General features: G+C 40.4%; 1 protein-coding gene across 2 annotated transcripts in view; it reads right to left on the minus strand.

Annotated features, from left to right (window-relative positions):
• FAM110B (family with sequence similarity 110 member B) overlaps positions 1-12,138 on the minus strand; it is an 82,711-nt gene that overhangs the window by 17,093 nt on the left and 53,480 nt on the right. The gene's annotated exons all lie outside the window — the stretch shown is intronic.

The raw sequence follows: 12,138 nt of genomic DNA on the forward strand, positions 1-12,138 counted from the left end.
GCTCACATATGCTGCAGTATCTGAGGTGCGAGACAAGATGCAGCCATGCTGTGGATCAATGTATAATTGCAAACAGGGCCAAATTTCAGAATGAAGTTTTTACTTCGCTGATGAAGGACAACACAAAATTGTGCATTTTAAGTTCTTGTTATAGATAAACAATCCATTTTGTTTTGTTTTGGGCTATTTCCAGATGAAGAAGAGAGAAAATACTGTAAAAAAAAAAAAAAACAAAAAATCAGAAAAACACTATTTCCATGATACAGGTTTAGCAGGGCGTGGAATCAGTGTTAGCTATTTTGCAAGTAACTGAGGAAAAATATCAACATGTAACTGTTAGTATTACTTCAGGGCAGCTGCTAGTTGATTTTGACATGAAAATATGTGATCTACAGTGATGATGTGTATTTAAGTGACCTCCCATATTCAGACTTAAGGTCAAAGAGCAAAAAGTTTGTGTGCTTAAAATCCCCCCCACACCTCCCTGCTGGGAACTAGAGAGAGCCAACAGGGTATTTTTCAAACTAACAACTACTGCATCAAAAAATTACTACTGAATTTTTATATGTCTATTAGGAATTAGTTATCTACTTCTCAACACCTATTTCAAGTGATTATTCATGGAAGGACTATAATGTTCAACTGGTGGCAAAAATTACTAAAAAAGTACGAATTTTGCTTTTTTTTTTTATAAGCCTCTTCCCCTTTTCTAAGGCACTTATTTTAGACAATGCTTTTTTAAACTACAGGGGTATTTACAAAACACTACTCCTGTCTAGCCATCACTGGAGGTGTTCAAGGAACATGTGGACGTGGCATTGTGGGACATGGTTTAATGGGCATGGTGGTGTTGGTTGATGGTTGGACTTGATGATCTTACAGGTCTTTTCCAATCGTAGTGATTCTGTGATACATCTTTCATTTCATATGCAATATCTTCTCCTTTTTGTCTCCAAAATCATTAGGTACTTCTTGGGGCTTTAGACCAGTTATTAAAATCCATACAGAAAAAAATCCAAACCTTTGCATTTTATGTCACCTGATAAAAATATTTTTAAATATCTTCACAATACAATAGGCTGACAGAGAACCATAGAATTTTAAAATTTTGAGTTTATATTCCTGTAATTAAGTACTTGCATATATAATAATTAAGGGAAAAATAAATAGGTGTTTTCATTTAGGAGGGAAACAGCTCTATTGCAGGACGCAGCCCACCTCCGCACACTTTTATGTGCAGGAGGGCACTGATGCAGGAAGGGAAGAAGCAGTTTTCCTAACCCTGTGAGGAGGCTGGTGACGCCCAGCTGAAGGGTAGAAATGCCAAGCTAAGGAAGACTCTCCAGCACAAGTTTTTTTTTTTTTTAAGAGAGCTCCAAAACACAGACACCATGTTAAGGGCATGCACCAAAAAGTTTCCTTCTTCCCATATCAATGTGTATACACTTTTATTTTTTTATTGATACAAGTATATAGACATAAAAAGTCACATATATATGGTTTACTCCAATACTAGTAATTCAAATGGACTTGAAAACTATTCATGAGGTAGTAGCTATACACAAAAATAAATACCTTCAAAATTTTGGCAAGACTAGAAAAGTTTCTATCATTTCCTCAAAATATATAATGCTTATTTTAGATCGTTATTTCAAACAGCAACGGGGATTAACACATTTATGATGTGACTGTCAGTGTGAACTATATAGTAGAATATGTTCTTGTTTAGTGAACAGCAGTGTATACTATTTAAAAACTGTGTAGCCTATTGCATCTTCTAGGTGCTAGAAAGAGGTCACAGTAATTAAAATTGCAAGTATTAATACTGGAGTAGCTCTCATACAGTGGGTTGCCATAATCCTCTGGTTCCACAACAAACATACTGCTCCAGGTCTCAAGGGTTTCTCAAGAGGGTATGCATTAAACTGTGAAATAACTAGGAAGGCGCACACCACATGGGCTTCACTGAGCTTGGATCTGGACCCAGGACAGCAATGACCAAGGAAGATATACAAACAAAACCCAAGCAGATTCATGTTCTGCAGAGCTTTTAAGCACGTGACTGGTTTCAACATTCATGCTAGCAAACAAAATGCCAACAACTCTATTTAGCACCCACAAAAGGAGCGTGCAGTGACTAAAACTATTAATGGATAAGGCTGATCGAGTAATATGGAGTCAGACCAAGTACTATGTTAAGTTCTTCAACATGACAGCACAATATTCTCCAGTCTGTGCATCTCATACATAGATGGGACCAACCATGAAGCACCAGAGCAGACTGTGAGGGCTTAGGTGCCTCCAGCAGCAGGAGAGCAAATCCTCAGGCAGCCAGCACTGAATTTTGTAGGTGCAGAATGAACAGCCCAAGGCAGAACCAGACATTAATTGCACTGTCTTAAGTGGATGAACTGTTCTGGTAACAGATCTCCACTAGCACTTTATCAGTCCAACATAGTGCCCCTCAGTGACACACTTCAGACAAACTTCTTAATTAACACAACACCGTTAACACAGTTGAGAGGGACCAGATACACCACAATGAATATTTTTAAACATAAATATGCAACTGCAACAAAAAGTAAAGGAAAACGTAGAATATAGTGTAAATCTCAGTGGAAAACATGAGTGAGGACTTGTCAGGACAGCTAAAGGCACCAAATCCTCCTTTCCCAATTAATTATACTGACTTAGCGTAAGAGGTGTCGTATGAATATTTCTCAAGTTCTAATTGCTCATGCAGATAGAATTCTAATGTCTTTAGAAAACCTCATCCCTTCTGCACGCACTATGCCAGATCTCTGTCACAAACTTTTGGTTCCTCCATCTATCTACCTATTCTAAAGAAAGGAATGCTTTAAATTTTTGTACTGTGCTGAAAATTCTTTTCCCCCGGGTTTATAAAACATTAATTTGTATTTTTTATTTTACTGTTGTTTTTTAAATTTTAAATCAATAAATAATCTCCAACGCAGAGCAACCCAGAAAGGCCACCACTGAATAACATGCACTTGTCTTCTCCATGAGGCAGAAGGAAGGTGGTGAGGAAACAACTGCTCTTGTCCCACACCCTCTGGGGAATTTGTAGTACAATACGTGGATAGCCTTGGCTTGAAAGAGCCCATGTGCTTGTGACTAAACCACTACACCAAATGCCTGGCCTCCAAGGCAGCAACAGAACTTATGGCTGGCAACTAATATAGTTGACTCTTTCTTGGATTTCTTCCTGGACCTGGAGGTCCAGGATTTCATTTCTCTTGCGGATGTATGATTCAGATGAAAATACAGCTAGGCATATTGCCATACAGTTTCACATCAGACGATCAATAGAGTTTGAAAACGTTTGCTAGCACGTACGACTACCGAGAGGTCAGTGCTTCTTTCTGGTGATGCACAGACCTGCTCCCTGCAGGCAGGGTACAGCAGGGCACCCTCGTCAGCATGGCTGCCACAGCACGCACTGTCAGCTTTGCACAGTTACCACTCCATTTATTTCTCATTGCCGCTCTTTCTTAGTCGTCCCCCCCCCCCCCCCCCCCCTTTAAGTAACCTAACAAGGCCAATGATAGCAGATTGCTATCATCGCAACAGGGAAGACTGGTCTCCACAATACTTTGATTCAGGAACAGTAAGTGATCCCATACTACTTCTCTTAAAATTCAATAACAGATATGCTGATATAGTGCCAAAGACACAGTAGCTGAGATCTGTGCAAAGAACTGATCGCTCACTGGCTCTTCCTAGACAGGTGCATGGGATTTAGTTGAACTCTGGCCTCAACGTGAATCATTAAAGCAACTGTCCTTATCTTTCCAATTCTCTTTTAAAAAAAAAGCGAGAAAAAAAGACAGACATATAAAAATGAAAAAAAAAAGAAATTTTCAAACATCTCAGATCTGAAACAGCTCATGTCAGACTTCTCAAAATCACAAAAATCCATGAAACGGAGCCAAGTACACAAGCCAGTTTACCTCCTGAGCATCAGCTGGAGAATTTAACCTCCTTTGTTAGGGCAGAAAATGCCTAACACCTAGACAGGAAGCGCCGAAACCAAGATAAGAAACTGTGGACTAGAATCAGACTGTAAAAAAATATTAATTTCTTCAATATTTTTCAAATCAACCAATTATATGGGTATGAACTATCACATTCTCCTCTGAACAGATGTTTCTCTATAGCTTTGTTGTCTACAAAATCCCACAGCCTCATTCAAATTTATCTCAAAAAAACCCTTTTGGAATGCCTAATAAAAAACCACTCCACAATGGCTGGGCAGCTGGCATACCACAGTTGCTTGTTACCCTAATTTCAACAATCTCTCTCATCTGCTGGTGAAACGAAGGTCAAGTGAAAAACATTCACAATCACTATAAGGAGATCTGGGGATCTTAAAACTAAATTTGTAGCTAGATAAATTCTAAACATTTCTACCATTTTCAGATATGTATTATTTTGATCATTTGGCAAGCAAAGGATATGCAAACAGTTCAGGAAGGAGTGATGCTCCTTTCCAGGACTGACTAACTTGAGAACATCCACACCCAGGCTGGGTGCCAGCAGGACCAAAGCTCTCCCTCCACCTGTAGTGCTAGGACATTCTAGTAACACACCGTGTTTAGAAGACTTATTAAATAATATATAACTTCGTAATGGGGTTGAGACCTTTAGGACTAAGTGTCATTGAAATGCAAAAGTAACATATGAAAATAAGCATTTTCTTCTCCTTCTGGCTAGCATCCCTACTTCTTTCTGTGGGTCAGCCTTATCTCTAAAGGTACCTGATCCTTCTGAGGTCATGTACACTTCCAGTCAGAGGGGCCATAAAACTCCACTTTGTCCCACCAGTGGTCCCTTTAGTTGGCTGCTTGTCAGCTCAGCATCCTTACAATAAAAAGCACTATGCTATGAGCAAAAACACTGTGGGGCCCAGATCATCAAGTATTCTGACTGATATTGTATACTTGAAATTTCAAAATCTCAAAGGAAGGAATGGCCAATGTCTGCCACGCAAGCGAGATCCCAGTGAAGGTTTTAAAAGGGAGAAAGAGGCCAGCCTAACATCTGGATTACTTATTTGAGATACCTCTGAAGAATGAGAGACATCTGGCCCTGGATACTATCAGCGGAGGGACGTGGCTCATAACCAATTCTCCAAGGACATATCTTCTTCAGCAGCTCTTAACTGAAAAGCATGGTGATCTCTGTGCCTGGGGTAAGCAAACAAGGCACCGTGGTGAGAATTCAGGGAGTGTACCTGATTCTCCCCATTTTTACTTGCTAGAAACCAGGAGTTTGTTTCCCGAGCCAGAACATGGCTTTTCCTTAGATATCCACAACCTGAGAATTGCCAAAACTTATCTCAGTTTAGGCGCAGAGATCTGAATCTTAAAGAAGAACAATTAAAACAAATAAAAGGACTGTTTCCCCTTGCTGATGAAACTGAAGTGAAAGAAAAATGGAATGAAATTACTATAAAACAAGTTTCAGGTATTTTCTTAGGCAACACCATGCCAACTAAAAGCATCTTACTGTTTGCATTCTGTCTTCTTATGAAAAGCTGAAATATTTATACCTAAACATACTTTCCATAGCTGTTCTGCTTTTTGCCTTCATCCAGGCTCAGTGAAGTCTTGACCCCGAACATTAAAACCACAGAAATACCACAAAAGGAAAAGTGAAAACCACACATGCAACTTTATTTGAATTACCTGGATGACAATTGTTAATCAGGATACTACACACTAACGTGCAGACACACAGAGAGGAACGCTGTGTGTCCAGGCTGGCCAACCTGTAAATGAATGGAGAGGGAGCTCAAAGCCGCAGCCCATGCTCCGCTGAGGAGCACATGGTGCATGTAATGCAACACAGAATCACTAAGGTTGGAAAAGACCTGTAAGATCATCAAGTCCAACCATTAGAAAAAAACAAACACCACCTCCACCCCCGCCCCAAAAAAAAAAAAACCAAAAAACCCCCCGCAAACAACCACCCACACCACACAACACCATGCCCATCAAGCCACGTCCCACAATGCCACGTCCACACGCTCCTTGAATACCTCCAGGTGGTTGGAAAGTGCTTGCACAAGTTGCATGACGTAACAGCTTACTTACAACATGTTTCCCATGATTGAAAACAAAAGATGGAAATTGTGTTAAATACCTCCCAACCACCTTTGTAAAAATTTTAATCTCAATGCTTTTTTTGAAAAAATTATCATAACAGCGGGAAACAAAAAGAAAAAACATGAGACGGTTCCAGAGCCACAGAAGCTAAATGGAGAATTTTAAGAGAATGAAATTCAAGTCATCACTGACCTTTGCCTGCATGAATCATGGAGAAACTTTGCTGGCTTTGGTACTGCCAGCAAAAGGTGACTTAAAAAGTTTGATGGTTTATGTGAAATACATCTGGATGTGCCACTTGTTTAATCTCACTCAAAAAGTATACCTGGTGTTTTCCACGATGGAATCCTCCATTTCTCCACTTGCATAGCTGTGTTGGGTTTTAATTACCAAAAAAAAAAAAAAGTCTCATAATAATTATGATTAACAAAAAATTGCAAGTAACCTCTCGTTCTGAGAGTTAACATTGAACAGATGTTTCAGCACATCTAATTGTACTCAGTTTTGCCTAATCTACCACAAAAGAAAATCAATTTTTGAAATTAATTATAGTTGGAGCAGTATAATTGGAGCACATCTGAATCATATTATCTTTCCCAACAGTTACCGTATACGATATAGATATAAAAACATTTTTATAAACAGATACATTTTTGCATAATTTCTACAAAAAGGTAAATTCAGGTACTGAAAAGGTTAGGCCTGTATTTTTCATGGAAATGGTTAATTAAGCCTAATTTAGGAGACTTTATGCATACTTTCAAGAGGTACTTAGCATTTGCAAGTCAAACTCTGATCATGAAGAAGTAGGTGCTTGGTGCCTCTGAAAACCAAGTGTAGCAATACAAACCGGAGCACACAAAATTAAAGTCTACCTTTTGAAAAGTCAGACCTCACGCACCTTTGCTACATGAAGAAGGCACCATGCAATATGTAAGGAATACAGTTCATTCCTCCTAATATCCCTGGTCCATCACCCTTGGCAGCAGATCATACACATCTGGTACTAACACCTCTTTGTGAAGAGGCGGAGATGAAAATAGGACGCAGCTACATATGCGGTCTAGTACCAAAAGGGGATTCTTGCTTCCTCTCTACAAAAAAAACCCCTTTGATTTTTATGCAGTTACCTAATTAAATTTCACTATGCATATTAAGTTTTCTGATGTCTAGCTGTTTTATGTTCAGTCCAAAATCAAAAGAGCACAAACTCATAAATGCCCCTTTCATTAACAGAAACCAATCTGAAAATTAAGGCAAGGTTTGTCGTATGTAAAGATATTCCCTGCTCTACTTTATTTGTTTCCTCAGTTCAACCAAGGAGAAGACATCATGCACATAACTCCTAACTAGGTCACAAACTCTACCTTTCTAATGTTTTATTCAAGTACCTTGTAAAGGGATACACATTATGTCAAGTTCCAAAAGGAACATCATGCTATGAGCAACAGCTCTTCAAGAATGGATCAATATTGTGTTGGTATTACTCTATTTTAGGCAGGGAGAGACAGGTCCAATTTCTTCAGTCAGTGAGAAATAACAACATAAAATCAAGTTGTCAATCTCTTGACATACTATTTGTTTTAACCTACAGTCAACAGTTCCTTGATGAGCCTGTGGATTATTCCAAAGGAATTCTCAAAAATACCTGTAAGAAGAATACGTATTGTCCAAAGTCTAAATTAGCCATATAAAATTCATACATACATTAGACAACATTTAATGGTCAGCACATCAAGAAAAAGTTGAAACCTACTGGTTCATATTCTGTACTCTGAAAACCATAATGTTTTTAGACTATATACCCAGAACAACTGTGTGTGAATTTTCAGCTGGGAGGTAACGGATATCTTAAAAAAATTAGATGAGAATTCATCAGGTGCTGTAGCTCTCAGCTCATTTACTGGATGTTTACAACGTGCCTGATCCTGTTTCTTAGGATCTTCAGAAACTGACACCTTCTTTCAGGCCAGTACTCATAACACGTGATTCATCAAAATTTAGAAATTCTATCTTGAAATTTTCTTTTCTTCTCCCCTGGCTAGAAAATGTTGGATATCTACACCACACTCAGCACTGCTAAGAAAGAGAAGGGCCTTTGCAGAGTTTAAAAGCAGACTCTGGGCACTAAGCCAGTCTCCAACTGTGCTTTGCTCTGCTAAACTGTGTTTGGATTTGCCGCGAGAGTATACAGTATCTGTATAAAGGCTCTTGAAATACCAGGGGCAACTTAATCTAAAAAAAAAAAAAAAAACAACCATATGGAAGCAGCAGAAGACACTATTTAAGCACCATTTTTCCTCTTCAGTCACTAACAGAATATGATTTACACCCGGATCCTGGATCTGGAGTAGCATCGACCTTTTTGGGTTGGATGTTTGTGTCTGACTGCAGAATATTTAATTTTATACTAGCCAACATGTTTTAAGTTCTTAAAGAAAAAAAATCAGGATCAAGACTTGCTGGATGGAGACAGTTGTAAGTATGGACATTGCGAGAGATAAAAATAACTGAGCTAAGAAATAACAGTTGCTTTTTTCTTTACTATTACCATACATAGAATTTGGTGTGACATCATAGTACATGCAGCCATCTGAAAATGTTACTTTTTTGGAGATGTTGCACAAAAAGGTAGAAAAAAAAGGAGAGCTTAAGACCAGTTGATATGAAAAAAGGAACCAGTCTCTGGAATACATTTGGGATGCAGCACAGGAAAAAGAGAGCTTGTCCTGTAGACAAGCTGCCTGAAGCAGTGCTGGCTGCCTGGCGCCAGACCTATGTCAACCCACCGGAGCGAGTTGCGGGGCAGGAGCATAGGAAGAGAGGGCGAGAGCACTGCATTTGTTTAGCCCTGAAAAGAGAGGGCTACAGGGGGACCTACCCACTGTCTGCAACTGCCTGACAGGAGGGGACACAGACTGTCCTCAAAGGTGCACAGAGAGGGAGGGGAGGGAGGGGAGGGAAGGCAGGCATCGGCCAGAGCTGCAACATGGGAAATTCTGGTTCTATACAGGGGAAAAAACCTCTTTTTACTGTCAGGGAGGTGAAACACTGGAACAGGAGCCCAGAAGGTCCGCTGGACCTCCACCCTTGGAGATACTGAAAACTGTCCTGTGCATGGCCCTGAGCAACCTGATTCAATGGCATCCGATTCGGACAGCAGGATGGACCTGGTGACCTCCAGAGGCCCCCTCCAACCTACATGATTCTCTCATCTCATCTTGTTACCTCTGTTTCAGTGGTACTAAAAATCGGTGTCTCTTTGCTTCACCCTATCCTCAGCAGCAAGTAATCCAAACATGGCAGAGACAGTAATAAATATTACAATGTACATGTTAAAATTCATCACCATAGGTATCCATTTCTTTCCATTGCTCCTTTTTTGCATTCTTGAAAGACTAAGATATTTGCTCCTCAGTATGCACTGGGCATTTCCTCTGCTCTTCTGCTTTTTGCCTGTCTCAGTGATTTAGTCGTCAACAGCACACAAAACAGAATCACTTGAGGAAATCAAGAAAATGTGAGGAGGCAGAATAAGAACTACCTAGAAAGAAAAAAAGTATGATCTCTCCTTTTTAGCAGCGGGCACCTGTAACGTATTCAGCAAGGCAATTAGTTAACACACAGTGCTGTGCAGGACTTCTTTGTGTACAGCATTTAGGAATCAGTTCAGTGAAGGGCTGAGAAGGACAAGAAGCTGCTGACGTCAGTGTTTAACTGTCAGTAGAGGCTAAACAGGAGGCTGAGGGGCTGTGCCATTCTGTGCAAGCCTGGCTGGCATGTCGAAATATTCACTATGCTACTGGAGCCCCACATAGACTGTACTGGTGATACAGATATGCAGGAACACGCAGGGTATGTTGGGACAGAACTAAGTGGCGGGTATAACAAATATGGCTATTTAGAAACTGTCTAATCAAAGGAGATTTTCTGATGCTACAGAACACATACTAGGCAGAGAAATCACCGAGGGCCCCACGCAACATTCTGTGGTACGTATCACATCGAGTGAACTAGCCAGCTGATAATAATGATGTGATCTGCTCCTTGCAGCTCATGGAAGATCACGTTTAGGCAGAACCGTGCATTGATTTTGTCAAAAGCAAAGAGAAGATATACGAACAATCTTGAGTTAGGCTAATTGTTCGGCTCTCCCCAATGCTTCTGCCCACAGTATAGTCAGGAACATACAAATATTTGTAGTGATACAACTCTGAGGCAGTATTCCTAGCAGGCCTCGAGGAACAGAGATCACCAAACTGATTTTTTTCTGTTTAGTGGAAATAAATAATAGCATTATTAGAAACTGACAGAGAACAAACAAACTAAAGCAACTCAGCAAACCCACACAGAAACTGGCTAATTAAACAAACTCCCATTTTTCACAGCAAGGATGCCTGGAATCTCAAGACTGTAAAACATGCAACTCTCTCTTCCCCCATTTCATTTTCCTTAAATCGGCTCTTTTTCTTCAGTATCCCAATCAAACACAAACTACATTTTAAAAACATCCATCTTAAGACATGAGCACAACTTAATAATGAAGCTACTGGAAACAAAGCTCAACCCTCTGGTAGTTTGTCGCATGGCTCCTGAGAAACACTGCTGGGAGAAGGGAGCCATTTAAGCAGCAAGTCCTGCTCAGTGGCTGCGCATCTTAAAGATGTTCAGTGCAAGATCTCAGGGTCTGGACTCATGGCTATCTTATTTGCTGATTACTAACGCATATGAAGCGAACTTTGCAATGGTAATATCAACATGCTCATTAATGAACCTCCAAATGGCTTTACGCTGCAGATGTTGTCCACACTATATGTAAGCCACGGTATCACAAACGTGGTTTAAGGCCAGCAAGGTTTCCAACCAGTGTCTCTTCACTGCCAACAATCTCTTCTCCAGTTTATTTTCTCATCATGTTGTCTATGCTGTCATTATCCAATGTGATTATTACAACAGTATACCAGGAATCCACCAAAAAGGACTACTTATGAGGGAGTAACTGGTTTAGCTTTAGTATTTTCTATGAAAGAATAAGTGTATATGGCTCCCACCACTGCATCTTTGTTCTCATGTTCCAAGCATTATTACCAAGTCTTTTGATAAAGAAGTCATTATTATGTTTACACAACAAGAGGTGATGCTAAGGATTAATAACATACATGTAATGTTTATTAATTTCATACTGACAACTTATTTGTATTTATAAGGTACACCTCAGTTACAAAGACAGTGCAGCTGCCCTCCACTAGTCACTGCAGCCACATTGCTTTCATCCTACAGTCCCTCCACTAAAGCTCATGGTAAAAACTAAGCACCACTTAGGTAAAATGCTTCTCTTCTGAATTGCTGTTTTACAAGTTACGGGAATGCTATAGCATCTACAATGTATTCATTGCAAAGCACTAACCTAACTACTGAGTTCTCCTTCAGCAAACTGCATACCTGGTGGGGCCAGCAGCAATAGGTAAGGGGCAGGCAGAAGCAGTGCATGCCCTCCCAGACGTTTCGGCTGGCCGGGATGGGTTGGCAGGTGCACGATGCTGGTGGACGGCTCACCTGTTAGATGAAAGCAGCTTAGGGTAGGATCGCCCCGGGAGGGGGCTGTGTTACGACAGCTCGCAGCACAGCCGAACGCTGGAGCGCTTGCTTTGAGAAGGCGCTCGCTGCTGTGACAAACCCTGGTGCAGCTCCTGGAAAGTGGAAGCAGAGAGAGGCAGGGCAGCACAGCCCAGCCCAGCCGAAACGAAGGCACTGCTTGTGCTGCAGGTCAGCTCCTGTTCCCCTGTCTGACAATGGCAAATCTCTTAGTCACTTCGCAGTTCTGGGAATGGAATATCGTCTTGTGAAACTACAATGCCGTTTTAATGCTACCATTATTAGCATTGTCTTCAGACAATAAAATGTTCTGTCACAGTTGCTGTGGGATGACAGCAGTGAATACACACTGAGTCACCCCACATTAATTTAAATAGCACAACTGTGTGAACACATGTTCTTTAGTTAAATCCAC

Source organism: Gavia stellata, chromosome 3 (assembly GCF_030936135.1).
Source record: "Gavia stellata isolate bGavSte3 chromosome 3, bGavSte3.hap2, whole genome shotgun sequence".
NCBI lineage: Eukaryota > Metazoa > Chordata > Aves > Gaviiformes > Gaviidae > Gavia > Gavia stellata.